Source organism: Lactuca saligna, chromosome 5 (genome assembly GCF_052625555.1).
Source record: "Lactuca saligna cultivar CGN05327 chromosome 5, ASM5262555v1, whole genome shotgun sequence".
NCBI classification, from domain to species: domain Eukaryota; kingdom Viridiplantae; phylum Streptophyta; class Magnoliopsida; order Asterales; family Asteraceae; genus Lactuca; species Lactuca saligna.
In genome coordinates, this window is record NC_136421.1 from 180,742,701 (window position 1) to 180,753,391 (window position 10,691).

Below are 10,691 nucleotides of genomic sequence, written 5' to 3' on the forward strand. Positions count from 1 at the left end.
GGTCCTACTCGGCGAGTCAGGCACCAACTCGCCGAGTCCCTTCCTAAAATGTCCCCAAAAATAGTTTTAAAACAATACCTAAAATTCCAGGCTGTTACAATATCGACATACAGAAGGTTATGAAACATAGTACAGTGAACATAGATACATACAATGAAATTATCTGACAATACATTCAAATGATACGGAGATAAACTGAATCAGACATAGTTTATCTAATAACTTTATATAGAATAATAGTACATGATAGAAAGAACAGTAAAGACCCCCAAATTATTCCCATAATAATTTGATTAGTTTGGTTGTTTCCTTAACTAAAATTCATTTAGTTGTAGTTGATAAGTCATTCCTTATGCTCAGCATAATACATAAGGAGTAAAATAGTTTATAAGTTTGTCAGATATATTTGGAACATATCAATGTTATGATTTGAAAACAGTTATAGTTTGCTTGTATTCCCCCCCTGAAAACATTGAAAACAGTGAAAAGGGCGTAGGGGTATGAACTCACCGGACGAGAAATGTGACGATTTGGATGCTAAGAGTTGATCCGGGGCTTGTAAACACACGAGGTTCCTAATTATGATGTAAAGATACACATTTGTATCTAATTAGGACTTAGATTGATTGTTGGACAGGGACAATTGTTTCTAGTCGCGAAAACACTCCGATACGAGTGTTTGGAGGGACCCGGGTGGCGTTTAGGGACATTTAATGATACGAGGGACTTAGGAAATGAGTTTACTCCTCATGAATAAACTTATACAAGAGTTTTTGGTCCAACACACCCATTCCCCATGAGTTTACGGCCGTAAACTCATGGTGGGGTGGTTTATGGTGCAAATTTGGGTCATAAATGGATATGGACACTTGGAAATGCTTGGAAAAATTTTACTTAAGGCTTGGATTGAATTAAAAACACCATTTGCAACACTTAAGGGAGTTTACGACCTAGGCATGGGATCTTTGGCTGTAAACTCTCATATCTCCTTGATTTAGTGTTTTTAAGGTGTTAAAATTAATCACATGTGATTCTAAAAATTCCCACAAGTCTAGAAATGAGTTTGGGGCACCATTTGACACCCTTTTATGAGTTTACGGCCATGAGACATGTTCTATGGCCGTAAACTCTCAAATGTGGGGTTTTGATGTTTGTAAAGCCCTAAAACTATTTTTGGTTGGCCCTTTGATTTATTCCAAGGCTTTTGGTGGTGTTGGATGGCTTTCTAACACCTTAGAATTGAATTTATACCCATTTATAAGGAGTTTACGGCCCAAGCACATGCCTTGTCCGTAAACTCTTGTTTTTCCCCCAAAAATGATGTTTCAAGTGTCCAAATGCTAATATCAATGTTCTATAATTCATATCTAAGCTATATAAGTGATTTGGAAGGGTTTAAGGGCATGAAAACCCCATATATATGAGTTTACGGCCCAAGAATGAGCCTTTGCCGTAAACTCCTTTAAATGCCTCAAAACTCATGTTTTAAATGTTATATGTCCATTCCATTAAGCCATTAAGCCATATCTAAAGTCCAATAGTGCTTAGGAGGGGTTTTAGGGCTCAAAAACTCACTTATTGTGAGTTTACGGCCCATGAATGCTCCATGGCTGTAAACTCATGAATGTGGTCACAAATCATGTTTTGAACTCGAATTTGAAGGCTAAGAAGGTTACAATACAAGCTAAGGAAAGTAGCTTAGAGATTTGAAGCCTTAAATTTGAGTTTTGGACCCTTAAACTTTGGATTTAGGAAAGAGGTTAGAGAGAGAGAGTAGAGAGAGAAGGAAAAAGCTTCAAATGGATGCTAAAACACGTTTATATAGGTCCTAAAACTTGGACGCGGTGGAATTCTACCCGATACCGATGTTAAACGCGGCTTTTGGTCGCACCCGATTAAGTTTCCGTCACCCGGCGGGGACGTTTCTAAAACTTATGAAATAATTATATTTGAGCTAATTACGTGAGTTCCTGATTGGTTTAGACACTCATTAAATAAAATAAACATATAAGTTTAAATATTTTTACCCAAAGTGAAAACGGAACGAATTTGATAACGACAACTTTTCGGGTAGAACGGGTTTTGGCGACGAACAATTTCGGGTTGTTACAGATATACTTAGCTCACTATAAAATGTTTTGATACTAAACGTCCGGTGGCGGGTGACTATCATGTACAATATCATAACAGTTGAGTATACATGTTCAAAGCAAACACAACCATCATATATATAATTGAAATAGTTACATCATTTTTATGCGTTACATGTTTCAAAATGTGAACTACAATATGTTGTCAAAAGATTTGTTTGGACGCCTAAGCGTCCCATCCTCAAAGCCAGTAGTTGCATGTTTTACTGATTTCATGAGAATACAAGTTGTTTGAAAAGAGTGTCAACAATTAAGTTGGTGAGTTCATAAGTGTTTGTATGAGTAAATGTAAAACCTCTTGCTGTAATGTAATAGTATTTGTTTATGAAAATCCTATATTTTCCCTAAAATGAGTTGTAGTCTTAAATGTACCAAGACCGAAATGTATAAGTATTTCTAATACTTCAAAATAATGATATGCAATTTTGTTTGTATATAAAACCATTTGAAGACTGTTTTTGCGTAAACTAAAAGTTTTGTTGTTTCTTTATGTGAGTTTTTATAACCATGCTAGGTGACCTAGATGGCCTGTCGCGACGTTCTTCAGGTGTCGATGCGTTATGACATTTGTCACCCAAGACCTGCCGGTCTAGCTGCAACTAACAATAAGGGTGCGGGATTGTCAATCCCGTATAGATCTATACATAATTATCACACTCTCCAACGGAGATTGTGGTTATAATAACAGGACTTTCGTGCATACTTCGGAATGTACCGTGAAGACAATGTCTCACAAAGTTGTTCAACGAGTTTACATGTTTTTGTACTGAAAATGTTTGTATATGTAATTATCCGCTGGGGTTACAAAGAGTTACAAAGAGTTAAAGTTTCGTAAATTATGCATGTATTTTATATAATTGTACCCTTTGCTCAACGGGTTACAAAGAGTTAAAGTTTCGTAAAATGAAGTTATATATTTTATTGCAGAAAACAAGTTTGTAAACAATATATATATATATATATATATATATATATATATATATATATATATATATATATATATATATATATATATATATATATGGTTATATATATATATGTATATATTTTAAAAAGATGATTTAGTATGTTTCGTACTCATTTTTCATATCATTACGTTTTTATCAAAACTTTGTATGTAATAATATACGAGTTCGGTAGTAAAGCCATTTCATGTATTAATCAATTTTTGTAAAAATAGTAAATAAACGTATTTGAATGTTTGTGTTTTAAACTAAATTTTCTTGTGTGTTACTTGTATCCCCACACTAAAAACATAGAAAAAAAATTGTAAAATGTAGGGGGTATGAACTCACCTTATATGAATTTGCGGTTTGATAACGAGGTGACGGTGATGATCTTTAAGTTATAACACTTGCAGATGTTTGTATCCTAAGTGTTTTAACACATACTAATGTGTGAATAAGATGAAACTAGTATTAAAGAATGTACAACACTAGGTTATATAATAATACTTACCAAAAATCCTTAAGGACAAAGCTTGAAGAGAAGGCTTTCTGGGAAACTTGATCTTGAGTTTAGAGAGAAAAGAAATGGTTTGATCTTGAGAGAATTTGTGAAGTGTGAATATGTTTTTAACTGTGAATGGTTCTAATTCATGTTTTTTATAAGGGATAAGAGGAAAGGAAGTGACAGTGAGTTGATGTTTACGTTGGTATGTGCACTTATCACATTGGAAGGCATTTTCAACCAATCAAGTGGCACCATTTGACTAAAAAGGTGATGATTTCGGCCCTAATAAGGTTGATTTCGTTATAGGCATGACCAAAATCACCTTGTTCACAATCATATAGTTGATTTCGGTCCTAATGGGCCTCAAACAAGGTGTTTTTGGTCTTGTGGTTTCACCATAAAGGTGATTTTGGTCCAAATGGACCATAACCTAGGTGTTTTCGGTCATGGTGTGATTCCATGAAGGTGATTTCAGTCCTATATGGCCGAAAACTCAAATACATTGTGCCTTAAAATCGTAAACCCTCCATGAAAAGTATAATTCATGCCTTATGACCTAACTATTTTACGTTTTTTTGACTCCTTTGATTCTTTGCTAACTTGTTGACATTATTTTACATTCCAAGGTTTATTCCAACATGGTTTTCAAAGTATGTTTATATATTAACTTATATAAACATGCCCTCTTAGCTTTAAGAGTTCTTTTGTATCAATGCTACGATGTGAATTCACTTGTACATGGTTGAAACTTAGAGCTTGTTTGTTATAGAATTTTCCAGTTGTTACAGACAATCAATTGGGCAGGAAGATAAAGATGCTTAGATCCGATATGGGCAGTGAGTATCTTAGTATCGAGTCATACGAATACCTCAAGGAATTTGGAATAGTTTCACAATTGACTCCTCCCAGGGCACCACAACTTAATGGAATGATGAATGGCACAATCGAAACTTGTTAGACATGGTTTGTTCCATGATGAGTCAAGATTCTCTTCCAATTACGTTTTGGGGATATGCCTTAGAGACTGTCGCCCACATTGTTAATCTTGTTCTAACTAAGAAGGTTACCAAAACACCTCACGAGATGTGGACAGGGAAGGTTCCCTCGTTAGTACATATCAAGGTTTGGGGTTTTGAAGCTTTCGTTAGACGAGAGACTCACGACAAGCTTGAAACTCGAAGTGAGAGATGTATTTTCATCGTCTACGCATAGAAGTCCTTTGTATATTTGTCTACAGACCTTGTAAGAATGTGGTCTTTGTAGCACAAAGAGGAGTCTTTCATGAGAGAGAGTTCATATGAAAAAGAGGAGTGGGAGTACTATTGATCTTGAAGAGATTCAAGAATCAACCAATAAAGGAATCTTTGAAGACATTAGGGTTCAACAAGAGGAAGCGATTCTAGTTGAACCAGTTGACAAATCATTACGTATTAGGCGTTCCATTAGAGTTAGAATGCCACCTGAGTTCTATGGTTTCCATATTACTACAAATGGTGATATGTTTATCAGTGATAGTACACTGGTAAATTTGGATGAAACTCCTAACTAAATGGAAGATATGGCAGGCCCTAAGGCAACCAAATGGAAAAAAGCAACGGACAGCGAGATCAAGTCCGTGTATGACAACCATATTTGGAATTTGGTTGATAATGTACCATGTCGAAAAATAGTTGGGTGCAAATGGGTTCAAGAAGAAGACCAACATGGATGGAAAGTTACACACTTTCAAGGATTGACTGGTTCTGAAGGGCTTTACTAAAACCCCAGGGATTGACTAGGGATGAGATTTAGAACTAGAAAACTAGAACCAGAACCATTAGAACCGAAATATGTAAAATCATTCCGGGTCCTGGGTTTAAAGAATGACTTTATCCGGGTTTCGGGTCCTTCGGGTCTGGGTAAACCGGGTTTAAGAACCAGGACCATGATAGGAATTGGAAAACGGAAGAATGGAATTGAATTCCTTCCACCCATCCTAGGAAGGGTGAAATCAAATATGGAATTCAATTCCATCCACTTGGCAGCCAAATATGCGTAGTCAAGTGGCTAAATCAATAAACTTATGAAAGCGTGTTGTGCTTTTCTTTATTTTACATAGATACTAAAACTGGTAATTGGAGAAAATAGTTTTTTTAGATGGACAAAAGGGTATAATGGTTTGCTTACTGAAAAATATCTAAAACACTTGGGAAAAGGGTAAAAATATAATTTCTTTTACCTAATATGTATTTTTGGTTGAAAAAGCCATCGAGATCCACGAGGACTATAACCACATGTAATCTTTGTAGGGTTTCTACAACCACATGTAAACCAAGAAAATTTGTAAGTAACAGAGAGAGATATTACGAATAAATATGAATTATATTTTATTAAGTAACAGAGAGAAGCTAATCTCCATCTTTTAATTTTAATACTTTTTGTAAATTGTAATCATATTTAACAAGTTAATCATTTATGACATTTAAGAAAAAAGACCAACAAAGCTACTGCCATGTAAAAAGTAGTAAAAAAATAATTTTTTTTTCAAGACCATTGTAGAAATATAAACAGATAGCACAATAACAAGATAACATGAAATCTTCAATTGCATATCTTTATAGTGTATCTATCTTTGGTGTTACCTAGGGTCCTCTTACAAGTTTATATGCATGTATGTGCTAGCAGCAAGTTATATGCTGAGATTCAAGATCAAGGATCCTCTTCTCTATCTTATCTGCAAAACTGAACAACACCATTATCTACCTTTAGTTGAAACAACATTAGAAAGAGCTAAAAACTGATATTTATCCATAATTTTCATTGAACTTTTATGCCCTGTAAAAAAAACTATAGTTATACAAAGAAATCATGTAGATGTTTAGTTTTTTAATTCCTTTATGGTTTTGCATTTTTACAAACATCTAGTATACACTATGCAGTTCTACATTCGCCACAAAATAAAAAGTTCATTCTCTACATATGTAGCTAGAACCAAAACATCTTTTAGACTTCCATAAATAAACACTCAATCCCTGTATTATATTTATATATGATCTCGCCCATACTCCCACACAATCTTAGGCACGCTTATGGTATGGCTTAGTGTATTTGGAAAATTATGATGTTTAAGTGGCTACTCAACTATGATGCTCTAGTTTTGAACCCTTGCTGCCTGTATTTCTATCCCTTTTAGTTGTTTACTAAATGTCGGATTGGATCTCTCATAGATCTCCTGCTATCTCAAAATTTATGAGAATGCAGAGAGCCCCATATTAAAATAAGAAAATGATAAAGTAAGAGAAAGAAACCTAGGGCATATACATGGAGAAGAAGAGAATAATATTCGAATCTGATGCCTCTTCCATTTTTGTTTCCTGATTTTCAATGCCTCCAATCTGACCATGAACCTCCAACTTCTAATCCCAAATCAATCTTCGATTTTTGATCTTCAACCTCCAATTTCATCCTTATAGTTTCGGAACCCCAGAACTGACCTTTCTACCTCATATTTCTGATGAAAGGTGAGTATCAAATCTAAAATAACAATGAAAAGTTTCCGATTCAAAATGGATTATTGTAGAAGGGAGGTGAAGTGGGGAACCGAGGTGAAGTGGGGAACCCCAGAACTGATATTTCTACCTTACACGATGCTTGAATCGTACATATCTATGGCTTCATTAGTTCATAGATGGTGATAGGGAGAAGTTGCAAAACCCTAAATCTCATTGTAAGTATGACACAGACATAATGTAACAAGCACTAAATCGTAGTCTTCTGAGCATAAGGATCCATAAATGGTTGGCTCTTAAACAAATTCTTGTAAACTTGAGCAGTCTTTGCAGTCTCGGTGAGGTGAGGTGAGGTGGGCTCGAGGTTGCCGGCAGGAAGAGGTTAGGCACTTCAAACTCTTAAAGATTATGAGGTTCGAAGCTTGTGGTGGCGGCGGCTTAGGGCTTGCACACACACACACACACACACACACACACAGAGGAACACGAACTGCTTCAAGGATTATTAGGGCTTTTTGGTAGAGGATTTTAGAAGAAGAAGAAGGAGATGCATCGGCGGGCTGTTTAATTTTTTAGAAGAAGAAGAAGAAGGAGATGCATCGACGAGTTGTTTAATTTTTTATTTTATTCCCCCCCTCCCCCCGCCTTCCTTAGGAAAAATATAAAGCGACAGTTTTGGACGACACGCTTTTATATGATAGGTGGCCTCCGTGTTTTTAATTTTTTTTGTTGGACACTATTTTTAGGGCACGCACAAATGCGTGCGCTCTATCCTTCAAATTTTGCAAAACTGACATTATTTTTTAGGGCACGCACAAATATGCGTCCTCTATCAGCGAGTGTCATTGTTTGCATGCCATTAAAGGGTTGTATTCTAGTAGTGGACTCTGATAGTATCTTTAACATGATCTTGACATCAGTTTTTATTTGATACGTTTATTATGATATATGAGATACACAACTTATGGTTTTCTTATATGATATCTAGATATTATGGTTTTAGTAATGTTTTCAAAATGAAATTTTTGGCTTGTATTTTTGGGATGTTTCAAGTTGGTATCAAAGCCTTGGTTTGAGGGATTCAGATGTACTTTCGGGTGTGTCTGAACTCAAACTAAGGAAATGGTATAAGATTTTCAAAAGAAAAACGTTTTTGAAAGAATTTTTGAAAAAGAACTTAAAAGAAAAAGTTTTGAAAAAGAGAAAATGGTGTGGTGCATGCGATCAGCCGAGCTCAAGTAAGTACTTCCAAATTACCCATACAAGTTTATGTTATGTTTATCAGTTTCAATAGAACAACATACTAGATTAGGACTAAGGATCTAGGAAGGATGCCTTATGTGCGTCTAATATGTGTTTCTACTTTATGAGAATTGCATGCTAGTATCGATTAGACAATTGTAGGATAGCCTGGTTAGGTTATGTCTGATAGTATGAGCTTAGAAGCATATGCTAGTACAGATTCTTGTCATAAGGATAAAAGTGCTTGAGTTAGTTTCCTTTTTTCTGAATGCTGCTTGCTTTGTGTGGGACTCGGATTTATGGGAGTTAGCTATTAGGTGGATACGTTAAGTCACATGCAATCAGGGTTGAATAATCTCAAAGTGTTGGATTTGACCCTATTGCGCAACTCTTGTTTGAGTCCTAACCGTTATAGGGACGAGCCCCTTACTCAAATGATTATTTGAGCCTCGTTACATATGATGGTATCCATGTGATGGCTAATTGGCATTACAAGGAGGCCTTCAGCAGCTGAGGACTGGTTTTGGGTGGAGTTAGAGGTTCCTTAGGGCAAGCCTAGGATGAGAGTAGCAGAGATCAGTAGTAGTAGAAGGGACTTGGTGGAGTCAAGAAAGTTCTTGAGGAAAGTACAGATAGATGTGGAAGGTAGTATGGGCCTGTTAGAAAAAGGGATGAATAGATTGCTTGGATTCTCTGAAAGTCGTGATTCACTATCAAATTGAAGTATTTCGATGGTACAGATTGAACACTCAATTGGATGAAATTCAGAGAATGAAATTTGAGAATATATATGAAAATGTTCTTCAACATGTACCAGAATATTGACCAATAAAAGGATATATCAATCCTGTCTGAAAACTGTCAACAGACAGTTACAAACTGTCATAAAACTACTAAACTGTCATTAAACGGATGTCATGGAATAAAGGGTCAACTTTCTGAAATTGGATTTTTGATGTCATGGAATGAAATTAGATTTTCGATCCCAGCCAGGGGCTCTGCCCCTTGGACCCCGCCAGGGGCTGCCGCCCCTGGGACCCCGCTCCCAGGGGCACTGCCCCCGGACCCCCGTTCGTTTAGGGGCTTCGCCCCTAAATAGCAATGTACTTTAAATCTTGAAAAACTTGAACAAGTGTGCACTCCTACACCATCCTAACTTGTTCAATATTCAACAAGATCACTTTTTGTCAACAAATTTAATCCTATTACACTTAAATAATATTTGATGATATAAAATCACCAACAAGCCTCCCCCATTTAAGTGTAATCCTGATTAAACTTAAAAACAAAACATAAACAATAACAAACTGATGCATAAATGAAATGTCGTGATGATTGAATTTCATATTAGTATATTACTCAATCCAAATATTCGAATATCAGGGTGTCTCTAAGGATTGAACCCTTTCTATTCAAAGTGAATACATGAAGATAATACACATACCAGTTTACATTCTCATAATTTCTAACTTGACACTATATTTAACTAGCTTGTGTCCCATCCTTCAATAAGCATATCAAAGCCAAGTCCAAACTTTTTGAAGCAGCTAAACTTCATGCTTATATAGGTAGTTCTTTTATTCTTGCACCTGCAAATGCAATTTTTCAAAGAACTATTAAGAAATAAATTTCCAACCTCCTTAACTTGCAGTACTGAACACATACCTTGGGATGATCATAAAAATGTGTTCCAATCTTCAAGTATTAAGCTTTCCACATTGAATTCAACATCTAATATTGCATTAGATGGGAATTGGGTATCTTAATATAAAAGATTTTAAGTGGACTTTAAACCCATCCCTATAGCCGCCTTGTGCACAAGATCTCTTGCTAACCCTTTGGTTAGATGATCGGCTAAATTCAACTGAGTTCTTACAAACTCCACAGATATCACACCAGTCATGATGAGCTCACGAATCATACTATGTATAACACCTAAATGTCTAGACTTTCCATTGTACACTTGACTATAAGCCTTAGCCAAGGTTGCGACACTATCACATCTGATAGAAATGGTAGATATCGGTTTGGGCCATAATGGAATTTCATAAACCAAATTCCTTAACCACTCAACTTCTTTACCAGCAGCAGACAATGCAACAAACTCAGACTCCATGGTTGAGTTAGTAATACAAGTTTGTTTCTTAGATGCCCAAGAAATAGCACCTCCTCCAAGAAGAAACACCCAACCACTTGTAGAGGAGTGATCCTCTAAGTTGTTAATCCAGCTGGCATCTGAATAACCTTCCAAAACAGAAGGATATCCACTATAAGTTAAACCATAATTAATGGTCCCTTTCAAGTACTTGAATACTCTACTCACAGCTTGCCAATGATGTGAACTAGGATTACTAGTATA